This window comes from Zalophus californianus, chromosome 9 (genome assembly GCF_009762305.2).
Source record: "Zalophus californianus isolate mZalCal1 chromosome 9, mZalCal1.pri.v2, whole genome shotgun sequence".
Classification (NCBI taxonomy): Eukaryota; Metazoa; Chordata; class Mammalia; order Carnivora; family Otariidae; genus Zalophus; species Zalophus californianus.
Window position 1 is genome coordinate 74,031,082 of NC_045603.1, and position 15,040 is coordinate 74,046,121.

The 15,040-nt window shown below is 38.1% G+C and overlaps 1 long non-coding RNA gene across 2 annotated transcripts in view; it reads left to right on the forward strand.

The window, feature by feature from the left end:
- Positions 1-4,481: 4,481 nt before the first annotated feature.
- The window catches only part of LOC113922990, a 43,220-nt gene continuing 32,661 nt past the window's right edge, over positions 4,482-15,040 (forward strand). Inside the window, exons 1-2 of one of the 2 annotated variants that reach the window (XR_003520133.2) lie at positions 4,482-4,748; positions 9,940-10,024. This is a non-coding gene — a long non-coding RNA (uncharacterized LOC113922990). The remainder of the gene's footprint in view (positions 4,749-9,939; positions 10,025-15,040) is intronic. The other variant, XR_003520134.2, reaches the window with a different exon arrangement.

Consider the following 15,040-nt stretch of genomic DNA (forward strand, 5'->3'; position numbering starts at 1 on the left):
TTTCTATTGTGGCACTTAGCATATACTCTGATTATAGTATTCGTTATATTTAATGTAATTATTTGTTTACATATTTTCTTTCTAAGCTGGAGAGTTCCTTAAGATTAGGGACTGACTCAGCATTATTAAAATAATATAACCCAGCTTAGTCCCATGAAAATTACTGACTACTTACTATGAGCCAGAGAGTGTTAAATGCACTAAAAAGGTAGGAGTGGGGGGAAAAAATAGAAAAGAAGTCTGTGTTTGAAGAATATAGGCAATGGAAAAAAATGATTAAAATACATTTCAGAGGTTGGAGAATTACAATTTTAAATAAGAAAGACTTCACTGTGAAGATGACGTTTGGACTAAAACTGAGGGAGCGAGATCCTTGCAGCTATTAAATAGGCCACATAAAGGTGGGAGACAGGATGGGGCTAGTAACTTCCAAGAAATTTTTGAATAGTTTGAGGTAAGTGAAGAGGGATCTCCAGAATTTGAGGCTAAAAAGACACAATAGAGTTCCATACAAAAGATTTTGGAGAGAAAGATGGAAGGAGGAATACTAAGTAGAATAACACCTTTTCAGACAATAGCATCGCATCCTAAATTAGTTGTCTCCACTGAAAAGTACTAGAAACCATAACTGATTTGGTAGCAAAGACCACTGCTGGTGCCCAAATTATGATCTCCGTAGTTCATTTCCACTAAAAGGGAGCAGGGCTCTTGAGGAAATGCCTGATTCTGGGTTTGGAACAGGACGTGTACAACTTAAGCATGGAAACTTTGTCTTTCCAGAAATTGAAGAAGTTAAAATCTATTAGGCTTATGTCAAAATGGCTCAGGAACCAACTTCAAGAGGTTCCCACTGACAACTATGTGACAATTTGAGAATCCGTAAGAATAACTTCAATAAACTAAAACACAAGAAATATATTCATAACGATGGGCAAATTGAGTTCATATTGATTAAAAAAACCGCATGCATTAAGCGCCTGCCTTCAGCTCAGGTCATGATCCCAGGGTCCTGGGATCGAGCCCCGCATCGGGGGGCTCCCTGCTCCACGGGAAGCCTGCTTCTCCCTCTCCCACTCCCCCTGCTTGTGTTCCCTCTCTCGCTGTGTCTCTCCCTGTCAAATAAATAAATAAAATCTTTAAAAAAAAAAAAACCTCATTGGCTACTTAGATGTTGTTAGGAAGGCAAAGATTATAGGAAACATATTAGTTACATAGTAGTTGTTACCAAACGTCTGTAAATAAATGAGAGAACACTGTTTAACTTTCTTGTACTTTTGTACCTCATGACACCAAGTAGCTGAGGAAAGAAATTTTCTTTATAGAAGTATTCCAGGTGAAAGATAAACAAGGAGTAATAAAATTCAAATATTACCATTTTGTAGACTCCTAATAAAATATGGATCTAGGCTATGATTACTACAGGCTTCTAATGTCACAGCAAGAGAGACCAGTGAACACTTTATACCTCTGATTGGAAGTATACCACCATCTATGAAGTATTCTTGCCAAAATATAAAACCTTTATTATTTCACACCTCCACATCCAACTACCAACATAAGGGAAATTCTGGGCAGAAGAGCATGTTAAATCCCACCACAAGAATGCAAATGGAAAACTCCAAAATGTGGGAAACTCTGTGGTACAGTATACCTAACTTCTTCAACAAAAATTGCAAGAAAATATAAAAAGAGAAGAGAAGAGAATCTAAAAATTAAAAGGAACAGAAAAGGCACATTAACCCAAGGGAATACATAGACATTGTATGAATCTTGATTTGAACCCTTATTCATTTATATTTGTATATATATTTGTGTGTATAGATAAATATTTCATACATGTTATATGTAATATACATGTCATATATGCATATATGTAAGATATATACATATAACACATATATATTATACATATAAGATACACATATACATTCAAGACAATTGAGGAAATTTGAATATTATTTGGATATTTAATGTTCTGAAGGAATTATTGTTACCAGTTTAAGTATGACTATAATATTGTGGCTATGCTTTAAAAAACACTCCTTAACCAGGAGAGAAATATGTTAAAATCTTTATAGATGAAATGACATGAAATGAGGATTTTGCTATAGAAATAAATCAGGGGTTCAAGAGTGAGGAAGAGGGTAGGGATATACATGAAATGCATGTGGTCATTACTGAAGACCACTGTTGCTGGGTGATGGGCATTTGGGGATTTCTCAAACTATTCTATTTTTGTGCATATAGTCTTTAGAATTTACTGATGTATCTTTGTACAAAATAAAGATATATTAATATCTTTAAAAGATCTATTAATATTAATATAAAAATAAAAAATAAAAAGTATTTCCCCTGGCCATTGGGCCGAAAATATATTGGGGGATCAGAAGCAGGGAGTGAATTAATTAGGATGGTCACTAACACTGGTGGAGTAAGGGAAACTGGTTAGTCTGGATCTATTTTGAAAGAAAAATCAGCAGGGTGTGGTGTGTGAAGTATGAAAGAAAGGGAGTAGTCAAGAGTTTGGGGTCTGAAAGTGGAAAAATGTAGCTGCCATTTACCAAATTGGGAAAAGCCCAGGAGGAGGTCTCAGGTGTGAGAACGTTGGAGAGTAAAGCCTTGGACACCGCAGGTTTGTGATGCCTATTGAACACCCAGGGAGGCAGGGGCCTAGGGAGGCTGTTATTTCAAGGCAATCAAACGCAGCACTGTCTTTCAGGCCAGACTTAGTAACAAAGTTCTTAGGCTGAATCTGTTTATATGTTTTATGACCCAAATCTGTTATATGACCCGAATCTTCTTTACACAGACTGCCATTTCCCAGTAAGGGCAAGGTCTAGGATATGATCCACGATATCATCTACACTTTTCTTGTACGCAGTTCTTGAGTAAATTCACTAACACTCAGCAGTTTGGGAATATTTGCCTCCAGGTATTTTGACTACAATAACAGGTTTTTGGAAAGAAAAAGATGTCAGAGAAGAGCAGAATGTTGGATCAGTCAGGAAATTCACATTTATCTCAAAGTGTCCAAAACTGCAACTATCTCCATTCCATATCTGGCCACACTCATATTTCTTAAAACTGTTTGTGCAAGTGCTGCATTAAGACCTTTAAAATAGCATTTAACAATAGTTGTAAATAATATATTTGCTGATTAGAGTGATGCCTCACTTTGGGAACATTTAACCAAAACCCAAATTTATTAAATGTCTTACTTATGAAGTAAGTTATCTCACTTGTGAAGTGTTTACTACTTTATAAATTCTTTATTCTTTTGTTGTTGTAAAAATCAAAAAGTAATATTAACATAATGGTAGCAGTAGAGGATGTTTGAAAGATACATTTTTCTAGTGAAATAGCTTCATCTGGGAAAATGATTTTAATCTTCGCCTAGTCACAAATATATTTTTTCTTAGTTTCAGTCATAGCATGATATGATTTTGTAACCCACATGTTCTTGTAATAATGTAAAATAAGCATACTTCTAAGATGTTATGTAATCTTCTTCATCATTATTTTTAACACAACATAACCTTGAATCAAGCAGATATCAGAAGAACTAATAGTTTTCCTGTTAGATATTTCTGCTATCATTTTTCTCTAATATTAAAAACAATGCTACACACACACACACATTCATGCGGGTTTTTAAAAGATTCTCTGGGATGATTTTCTTAAGCATATATTTTCCACGGTGCAAGTACTTAGCAGTTATAAAAGGGTTCATGGAATTATCAAAGACCTTTCTAAAAGGTCATGACAATCTATACTCGTAGTAAAGCATGTATGCCCTTATCAACCTCAAGTATATTGTAAAAATATGTTTTAGTAACTTTAGGTATTAACCCATTGTTTTTGTTGCATTTATATGCTTAATTGTGAGATATAACCTTTTATTATTGTTATTATTATTATGTTCCTCTTGTAAACATGATTTATCTCACCCAGATTATCTATTGGAACTTTAGCATTATTTTTCAACAACTTGCATGCCCCATTTATATCAATCTTTGCTTACACAATTGTTTATAAAGTATAATTGTTTTCCAAATTATAAAATTTTAATGTTAGCAAGGAACTAGTCATTGAACAAAGGAGTCATAATTTGCTTTCTTCATCATGTAAAACATGGCCCTACTAAAACAAGAACTATGTTCATACACAACTTTCAATATTCTCAACAATTGTAAAGTATTAAATATACCATTTATCCTATCGTCTATTAGGTAAATTTAGCTCAACAATCACAATTATGATGATGATGGCTAAAACCGATGGAAGACTTAGTAAGTGTAAATCTCCTTCAGGTAGTGAAACTCTATTTAATTCTCACACCAACCCTCTGAGTTTAGGTATTCTTCCTATTAAACGCGTCAAGGTTCTCGGGGACCGAAGAGAGACGTCAGTAGATTCTGTGCTTACGTAAGCACTTACAGAATAATTAGATAATGCAAAAATCATTTTCTTCGGAGGAAAACGTTAAAAGGATTTTTACTCTGGCGGGTCAATCTTTCGTCCATGAAGAAAGCAAGCAGAATTTGAACTGCAGGAATCTCGCTCTCTTCCGGTGAGGATTCACTCACTGGCCGTGAGGAAGCCTCACCCTCGCCCCCATTTCTGTTTCACTCGGCCATAGCTGTTCCTCCAGCGTCTTCCTTTACAGACGCATTGCTTCGTTCTGCGGGATGTGCCGTCGGCAGAGAAGTTAGATATCATCTACATCAGAGTCTCGGAAAGACTTTGAGGTCAGCCATTTACCATGTAAAATATCCTCATTGAGGTTCTTTAGTTTCTGTTTATAAACAAAGCTTGCAGGCGGAGACTGCTCTCACTTAACAATTCTTTTCTCTGGCTTATCTGGAATGGAAAGTACTGACCTCAAAAATGAGTGCGACCGAGCACTGACAGGAAAAGAAAGAGAAAAGAAGATTTGGATCTCTTGATGTCACCGGGAGTGAATGTGAAATGCACATGTTTAACTAGGACTTTGGCAAACTTGTCAGATAAGCGAACTCCTTTAAATAAAATAGCTCTCTGAGGCTCCAGCTACTTTACATAGATAAAATTGCTTGAAGACCTTTTTTCATTTGTATGAGTTGCCAAATACTGTAATCCAAAGTCAGATATTTATAAAATATATTCTTTATTTGAGACTGAAGTTCATGCTCTTTTGTTTCTTTCCTTTGGCTGAGAGCATGCTGGATACTTTTGCAGTAAGTGGAATTAATTCTTTTTGATCCATTACTGTTGGCATATTCTGTGCTGTACACAACGTCAATGAGGAGGCACAGTTGCCGGAACACCTTTCATTCTGTGTTAGACACAATGACGATATACTTTGTCCCGGTCCTGGTGGTATTTTTATCCTACAGTGTGGCATGAGATTGTCTTTTGATGTGGTTCACGCCCATGGTTTCCTTTGCTAGACAATTGCTAGGTGGTGTTCTGGGGACACACTGTGTGGAGAGTCCAGAAGAGTTAAAAAGACCATGTCTGAGGTTCACGTGGGGAGCCACTAGGTCATTAAGTGATGCAGCTAAGAATATGTGAGAAAAACAATTGGGCAAAGTGAAAAGGCAGCATCACAGTGGAGATGGAGCAAAAAGAAGGGGAGTTTTCTTACCGGATGACGAGGCAAGAAAATCCAATTCAGAGGATATTATTTAGTTTTGAGCAAACCAAATGGCAAAAACATGCGAAAGTTTTTGGAAGTTCTGACTTTAGCAGAATTTCCGATGCAGTGGGTTAAACACTCTTGTACTTTTCCTAAGCACTGAGCAGCCATATGCTTCTGGGTTCCTTAAGCTCACCCACCTGCCTCACTCTCAACTTAATTACTTCTGCCCATTACATAAAATATCTCCATTCAAGAGCGCTAAGCATTTTACACAGTTCTCATCATTTTTTAATATTTTAATTTCCATGATGGATATTGAAAAATTATTTCTTAAAAGTTAATTATTTTGATCAAAACAATGTGTGCTGAGTTAGAAAGTCAAACAGAAGAAAGGCCTGCCTTGAAAATCAGAACTCCTGTGCCTCACTCCTCCTGTCACTAATGGCCACCCCCACAGGTGGTAAAGAATAATTTTCAAAAAGTAATAAAATCACCACTCTCATCCAGTTATAAAATGAACATAGATCGAAGATTTGATTTAACTCATTAACTAATGAGGAGACCCGTATAAAGAAGACTCCCCCAAAAAAGACAAATACACAAGACCATCAGAAATTATTTGCATTGCTATGTTTCCTACAAATCACTTCCACATCTACAAGTAAAAGATAACGAAAGGCACAAACCCTGTCGGATCTTATAACCACGAATGATGCGCTTTCAGCAGTGCAGAATTCTCTATTGAAGTCCCCTGGTGATTTTTGGCAATTTTTTTTTAAGATTTATTTATTTATCTTAGAGTGAGTGAGAGAGCACGAGCAGGGGGAGCTGCAAAGAGAGAGGGACAAGCAGACTCTGCACTGAGCCTGGAACCCAACTCGGGACTCGATCTCATGACCCTGAGATCAGGACCTGAGCCAAAACCGAGAGGCGGACACCTAACCCGCTGCACCACCCAGGCACCCCTTTGGTCTATTTCAAGGTCTTTCACAATATTCCCTTACAGAGACTAGCACGTCTTACTCTTAGCTATTCTAGTATCTACTTCCATATTTGAAAATAGCATAGTTAAACCGTTCTTCTGTAATGGCTCAAGTTTGGATACTCGTTTTTGACTTCTTTCTATCGAAAACAAGGATTTTACCCTTCACACATACTTTTATTAGCCTACCCCAATAATTACATTGAAGAGTTCACTCATTTTATTAAATGTATATTCATCAGGACAAGCAGGCACTGTTCATCACGGAGCTGAGTAGTAGAATGTGACTGGATGCTGTGTCTTGTACTTTTGCTGTTGTCGTGACCTGTAGTTTACTGTGGTTGCTGCTTCTCCTTCACTTCCTTTTGCCCCCCCCTCCTCCTTCTTTCTTTCATTGGCTTAGCTTTCTTTGCCTATCTGGCTAAATCTTCCGAAACCTTCCAACAGCTTATTACTTACTTTTAATTCCTAATTTTCCACCTGCTCAAACTTGCCAGGTAATCCAAGCATCCTTTGTGTATATTTCTCCCTTCCTCCTCATTTTACTTCTTCTCTGATTAGTCTTCTTTGTTCTGAATCCATTCCTCCTGAAGGCCTCCATCTTACTGCCAAATTTTGGCTGACGGCTCTTCAGGCTGCTGTACCACTGGGTTTCTGGGACTTCTCTTGGCCCAATACTGAGGAATTCTCTTTACCTGTTTCCTCTGCTACGTTCTCCATTTCTTGGGTTCCTTGACTTTCTCTATATTTATTTGCACCTTTGACTTGATGGAGCCCATTCTCCATTAAAGTTCCAGTTGAGACCTTGTACCACTGAAGACTATAGTCTCCCCTTATATCTGATTGATAGTTTAGCCGAATATAGATGTCTAGGTTTTTAAAATCATCTTCTTACTAATTTTAAGGCATTGCTCTAGTATCTTCTAAATGCATTATAGCTGTCAGGAGAATTGGTTCTATTTTTATTCTCTGTCCTTTGTATGACCTGATTTTTCTATCTGGAAGTTTTGAAAAGTCTTCAATTTGTTTCAGTATTTCACAAAGTTGTGCCTTGGAATGGGTCTTTTTCTCATTTAATACTCGAGTACATAGTGTTCTTTTACTCTGCAAAAATATGCCCTTGGGTTCTAGGAGATAACCTTGCATTTTCACCCCTCTGTTTCTATTATTCTTGTTCTTTGGAAGTGCTGTTCTTCAGATGCAGGATGTTATGGGTGGTGCTCTAAGTTTCTAATCTTCTCTCTGCTATTTTTACATGTGTTCTTCAACTTACTTGCCAAATTTTATTTACTTTAAACAATTGTGTATAGTGATTTTAATCCAAATGTCCTCTTCCTGGTTTTTCTTTGGTTTTTCTATATCATCCTCTGCTTTCCTTTTTATAAATGCAGTAATGTGCCTACCAAACAACATTAGTTATAATATTGACTCTCCCTTCTGTTATTTACTCTTTTTGGTGATTTGGTTGTGACTGTTATATTCCACCTCTTTTATGGTAGAAATTTTTCTCAAATGTCTGGTGGCCCTGAGCTGAATTTCATACTCAGGACTAAGAGGTGACAATCCTGATGGGAAACTCTGTGTGCATTGATTGAATGAATGAATATTGCTTCGGTTCCTTGAGATCAGAGATGGTGTGTTATTTCTAGAAACTCTACCACCTGGCAGAATGCCTGGTAAATGTTTGTCTCTGATGTGAAGAGAAGAGTTCTCGTTAGAGGGAAGAAAAAATAGTAAAGGAAAAGAAAAACAAAGGACATATGGGCTTAGGTAGCCACCATGGTTTCTTTCTAGTTAGAAGAGAAAAGTGCTTTGAAACAAGTGGAAAGTGACTAAAAATAAAAACCTTAAATAAATTCTGCCAGCCAGGAATCCTGAAAATCACACATGCGTTTTATTCTCTCTCTCTCTCTCTCTCTCTATATATATATATATAATTTCTTCTAACTTTCCAAGATTCCCTTCATGTCATTTCTCACTTTGTAAGTCCTGCCATTGAGCCCGTTATAGCTGTATGACAGTCCTATGCCTTCCCTCTGCTCCTCAAGACTTTACCTCATGAAAGAGAGATTAATCTCTCATACCTTTGCATTTTGGTTTGTCCATTTCTCTTAGGTTAGTTAAATTTAAATGTTTCTTCTGGAACTAAAGACTTAGCTGTTAGCTGAAGAATTAAAAAGCTTTTAGGGGGGAAGCCTGGGTAGCTCAGTCGTTAAGTGTCTGCCTTCAGCTCAGGTCATGATCCCAGGGTCCTGGGATCGAGGCCCACATCGGGCTCCTTGCTCTGCAGGGAGCCTGCTTCTCCCTCTCCCTCAGCTGCTCCCCCTGCCTGTGCTCTCTCTTTCTCTCCGACAGATAAATAAATAAAATCTTTAAAAATATCTTAAAAAAACAAAAACAAGATTATAGGGAATTGGTGAGATAAACATTTGGAAGAATATGGGGTCCCCTCAGTTCCCTGACATCATCCTAGGTAATGTGCTTACTTTGCCTACATGTGAGACTGATGATACATGATGATGATCCATGGTGATCTCTGAGGCAGAAAGGGGCCAGTCCTGCCCATGCTGATAGTACACCTCAGAACTGGTCATTAAAAAAATACTTTGCAAAATGTATTTTATTTTTTTAAAGATTTTATTTTATTTTACTTGAGAGAGAGAGAGAGAGTACAAATGGGGGGAGAAGCAGAGGGAGAGGGAGCAGCAGACTCCCCACTGAGCAGGGAGCCCAATGTGGGTTTTGACCCCAGGACCCTGAGATCATGATCCCAGCCGAAGGCAGCCGCTTAACCGACTAAGCCACCCAGGCGCCTCAAAATGTATTTTATATTGTTCCCCTCTCAACGTCACATATCCATAAACTTCTTTGCCAGAAGATTTCAGAAAATAAATTTCAAAAATTAACACATAAAAGACTGGAAATGAGCTGGTCCTTTAGCCCAAGTAGCATAGAAATACAAATACTGAGCAGAACCAGTTTTTGGAAAAGGAAGATAGGAAGGTGCCTCATCTATTCATGACAGGACCGAAGAGAATAAACGTAAGTAGATATAATCTTACAGGGGAATAATTAGGAAAGTCAAAAGAAAACTGAGCAGAACATATTTTTTCTGAAGATAACAAGCAAAATTTCTCAGGGAAATGGTAAAACCTCATGCGCTGAAAAAACGTAAAATTATTCTGAAGAATGCACTGGAAATTGTACAGTAAGAAGTAATATTATCTTGAAGATAAAATGAAACAAAATTTATTCACTCATTTTCCTCTTGTATTTATGATTTGATATCACAACTTGAGTGCTTTTGCCTGATAACCCTCTATCACTGTGCTTCTAGACCTTTCCCTTGGCTTAATTCCACCACGTGAAGGATGAGAAGGGGAGCAGGGCGTGAAGGAAGGACTGTGGTAGGTGGAACTAAGGTAATTTGTAATTTAATTGGTAATTTCCCTCAACCACAGGTAATTCAAAATAGAAGAAATGTGTGTTTTTGCATTCAGAATCCCATCTGGCTTGCCCTTCATTTTATTATGAATACAAATCTGGGATGGCTATTGTGCAATTCCAAACAAATATTTGGAAGTGGTTGTAGTTGTAGAACCATTGCAAGTATTTTGTTTTTCGGTAGAGGTCCCGAGAAGTGTTAAAAAAGTCACCTTAGAGAACTCTCGGTAGTTTAATTGTTAAATTATTATCTCTCAGACACTTAGCATCATGTCACAGATCTCCTAAAACTTGCCTTAAGGTCTCAGTTGGCTCCTTCTTTATAAGTCGCAAATGCTTGAATCTTCTTCAGAAAACAAATCTCCTTCTGAAAAAAAAAATTGTTTTCTTTTTGTTCTTTCCTGGAAAGAGGAGTCTCTTTGGGTCTCCACAGCAATGGGACTCCTCTTGTTTCACAAGCTCTTTTGCATGTGTCCTTGAGTTATTCTGTTCATTCATCCTTTGAGCTTGGGGGAGAGCATGCAGCAGAGATAGCAGAGGGAGGCAAGTGTTGTTGGCTGCCCCTGGCTTAACATCAGCTGCATTTTGTTGGAGATCAGTACAGGTACCCGTCCAAATATTTTACAGGTCTATGAACCTCAAATTACACCAGGAGCAAGTGTTTTCTGTATGTTTGATATGACCGCTCATGCAGTGGCACAAGCTGGGACACTCTCATCCATGCCGAAGATGTCCACGTGCTCGAATGATGGACCCCAGCTTTATAATACTATTCTAGGAGTTTTATGATGCCTTAAATCACAGACTCAGTTATCACTGGGAAAGAGATAGGAATGAACCAGGATCCCAGTGCTGGAGAGCCAGTATTCATTGAAAAAAATGGCACGAAATAGCTTGTGAAAGATGATGAGACATTGGCCAGGCAGGAAGCATCGGCTGAGTCTCTCCCGGGCAAGGGAAGTGGTGTGGGAAAAGCAGGGAGGAATGAGGCAGCAAGGCACATTGAAGGAGATGAAAGCAGTTTGATGAGGCTGGAGAGCAGAGTGGTGGAGGCAGCCGGCAAATAAAGAGGCTAAGTAACTAACTGACACACAGCTGCTGAATAAGTACAGCAATAGCAAGAGGGCCTGATCATGCAGATCTACATAGTCTTGGAGAACAATGGTATGTTAAAACACTGAAACATTTCCAACTGACAAACATACATATATATTAAAATCACATAGCCTATATATGTAATTTAAATAGTTTCTAATATAGAATTTAGCTCATTTAGAAAATAAATTGTAACATAAAAATTTTTTTGGTTTTATTGATTTATATGTTAACTAGTAGAACCGTAAGATTTGTTTAATATTTTTAATATCCGCCATGCCTAACCATACTGGGAGAAGGGTGGTGGAGGCTCCACCACGCCATCTTTTTTTCTTTTAAACACAGTAATATATGTGCACTGGTAACCCCTCAAATCTTTTTTAGAATGGCTTGTAAGGAAAAGCAATACTCTTCTGCAGAACTTTCCTAACCCCCAGTCTCCGTTCCCATCCCCTAATCCGCTTTTTTACAGCAAGCACATCTAACTGTTCTCAAGTGAGACAATAAATAGAAAGAGAGATTTATGCATAGATGTTAAAATATATAAAATTGTTTCATGTCTGAAAATCAGTGAGCTAAAACCTTTTGCTTCATCGTATCAAAAATAATCACAACATGGGGGTAATGCACACAGAACCATCTAGTGTGGATGAACGTGCCCGTGTTGATATTTAGGACTAGTGGAAACCAGTATGTTCCCTAGGGAACTAACATTTACTGAGGATCTATTGTGGACCAAGAACTAAAGGAGGCATTTTATATTTGATATTTTATTTCATACTTGTCATTATCACATAAACTGGACCTTGTCTGGACATATGGAGGTCATAAAACCTGTTCATTATGCGGTGAGCCATTATTGGATTGTCAGTCTATCAATTCTAATTTCTTAGAATTGTTCCACCTTCCACCTTTATCCACATGGTCAAAAAATGTTTCCACAATTGGTTGATCTCATTCCTCTCCCTAGGACCCTCATCCCCCTCAAAGGCTGCATGGCTTTCCCTCTGCCAGCCTTGTTCCCCCAGAGCTGGACCATTTCCCACAGCTGCCACATGAATGGCAGGAGCCTGCTACATACGGGGGATTTCCTCACGTTCTTCCCTCTTCTCTTGCATTATGAAGAGAAGTTGCACCTGGGACGTCTCTTATCGACAATCTCTGTTCACAAGATGGGACATCTGTATGTTGATCATGGCAAAACATGTCACCTGAGGAGCTTTCTATCGCTCAGGTATCTTTTCTGGATCTAACCTCTGTAGCTGAGGTCCTCTCTTTTGATCTGTCCCGCATCCTCCACTTAATTTTGGCTTTTCCCAAGGCCCTCTCAGCCTGCAGAGACTGACCTATAAGAATGCTTCACGTTCAAACTCACCCAAGTCCTGTCAAACAGAAGCTGCCACTTCTCAAATGCAAAATGTATTGTTTTACTTGTGTTTTCTCACAATTAATGATCATTTTTATTGCTAGTTGTTGACTTTTCTCTTTTGAATGGCCTGGTCTTCTTTTCCTACATGTGATTCTGATTAACACATCAGAGTTTGTTGGTTGACACATTTCCACTAGGGTTTGTTAATCTGGAGGAAGGTTGCTATCTTCATGTGGTATTTGTTTTAGGGGGTGTATGTGTGTGTGCATGTCCCATGTTCCCTTCTTGGTTTTAAGCTTCTGGAAGATAGGAGTTTTATGCTTTAAATGATGCACAGCTTATATGATGATCCAAATGCACAGGATTAGTATTCTTACCATTGCTGTACTTATTTAGCAGCTGTGGGTTGGTTAGTGTGTCCCTGAACTGTCTTTGGCATAAGTTTCCTCATGTGTAAAACAAAGTGTCTTGTCCCCTAATTTCCCCCCCAGCAGTAATGCCCAATCCTTTACCATAGAATTGTTTTGCCAAAAGACATTTATGAGCATCATCAAAGTCCAAGGTTTAACTACCAACTCAGAATGATGGGGGTTACATATTAGGCCTTTCTATTATTTACATGTTTCTTTTAAAAGCACCTCATTTTCTGAGCTCAGGATTCGTCGTCTCCCCCCGCCCCTGCGCACTGCAGTTCAAGAACCATAGTTTTAGTTTTGCTGAGCTACTAAGTGGGTAACTTACAGGGTTTGGGCTAACTGATAAGCACGAAGTAAAGTTGCTGGTGTGAAAAAAATGTTAAAAAACCTGTTTCTCCTTGATTTCCTCTCATAATCCTCCTGAGAAAAATTTCCATCTCCAGACAGACTGGTATAAAGAACGAACTTTTGTGAAGACAAAAACACCTGCCTGAGACTAGCCAAACAGATTGTGCAGTTCTGCTCTGTGACCACTGTGGGAAAGAGGCTTGGAAACTGCTCATTCAATCAAGAACTGTTTAATGCAATTTGACAGATTTCCAATATAAATCAGACTACGTTACTATTTGGAAAAAAAAAAAAGAGAAAATCCCTGGCACGGAGAGTCATAGCTTAAGAAGGAGAGCCAGACTGAAAATTTTGCTGGAGCTGCTGATGAAACTAAGAGTTAATAGATCAAGTCTCCAACCGAAGCAAATCTATAATGAATTGGGAGAGAGTAATTACAAAAGTATCTGATGAGGAGAGCCAGGAACTGCCACTACATACAGAGGCAGTTCATTTGATAAACTGAAAATTCCACAAAACACGCCTACACTTGTCTCTTCTTCACAGTTCCAGGGCCCAAACCAAAAAGTAAATGTTTGAGTTAGGAAATATAAGATTATAAAACCACTGGAGAAGTCATGACCCAGGACCAGGGATCAAGGAAGAATCATAAATGAAAAAGTAGATTTTTTTTTCTAGACAAAAATGCAGCTGTATCTCAGACTTGAAGGTAGAAGAGCCAAAATTGAATTGTCTGTCTTCTGTTGATTAGCAAATACAACTCAGGAACTGCAAATCCAAAGGTCAAACTGATAGAAGTGAATGAAATGGGCCAAGTGTAGAGGTGGTAGGGTCTGGGATGGACCTTATAGCACAAACCCTGTCTCAAAGGGTCAGCTGCTACTTGGTTCCAGCTAGCCATAGTTAAGGCTATCTCTGGCTCCAATATGCCAGCCCCTCTGAATTTGGAGAGAAACGAGGAACCCACTATTTTTAGGTGAAACATTCAAATTTTAGCTGTTGGCCTAAATTTAAAATAAAGCAAAAACACTTTTTGAGTCAAAGCAAGGATATCTGTGGCTCTCTAGTTAGTGACTGCTCCAACTTCCATGATCTTCATGGACCTCATCCATGATAGGGATAGCACCTGCTTCACAGGGCTCTTTGCAAAAAGAAATTTCTAGATTTGAAATTGGTGGGTCAAAAATTTTCATGTTTTAATACTTTTGATGTTCATTGTCATATTGCTTCAGAAGTTGTTAAAGAATATATATAGTCCCACCAGCATCATATAAAGTAACCACTCTCCAGGGGCACCTGGGTGGCTCAGTCAGTTAGGTGTTCTACTCTTGATTTTGGCTTGGATCATGATCTCAGGGTGGTGAGATCGAGCCCCATGTGGAGCTTCCCCCTTGGGGCTCCATGCTCAGTGGGGAGTCTGCTTCTCTCTCTCTGCCCCTCCCCCTGCTAATGCTTTCTCTCTCTAAAACAAATAAATAAATCTTTAAAAATAAATATATATAATATTAAAATTACATTTCTCATGAGTTGCCTGTGTATTCTGGGTTCTTTTTTCTATTGATTGATAAAAGCTCCATTGCATATTTGTCAGATGTGCTGCAAATATGATTTTCTCCCAATTTAGAATTTGTCTTACAATTTTGTTAAGGTTGTATTTTTTGCCATAAAGAAGTTTAAATCTTGTTTGTTTATTTTGTAAATAAAATTTATTTTGAAAGTTCCTGTGCTTTCTAGCTTTAGTGATATATTAGAAAGACCTTTCTCAT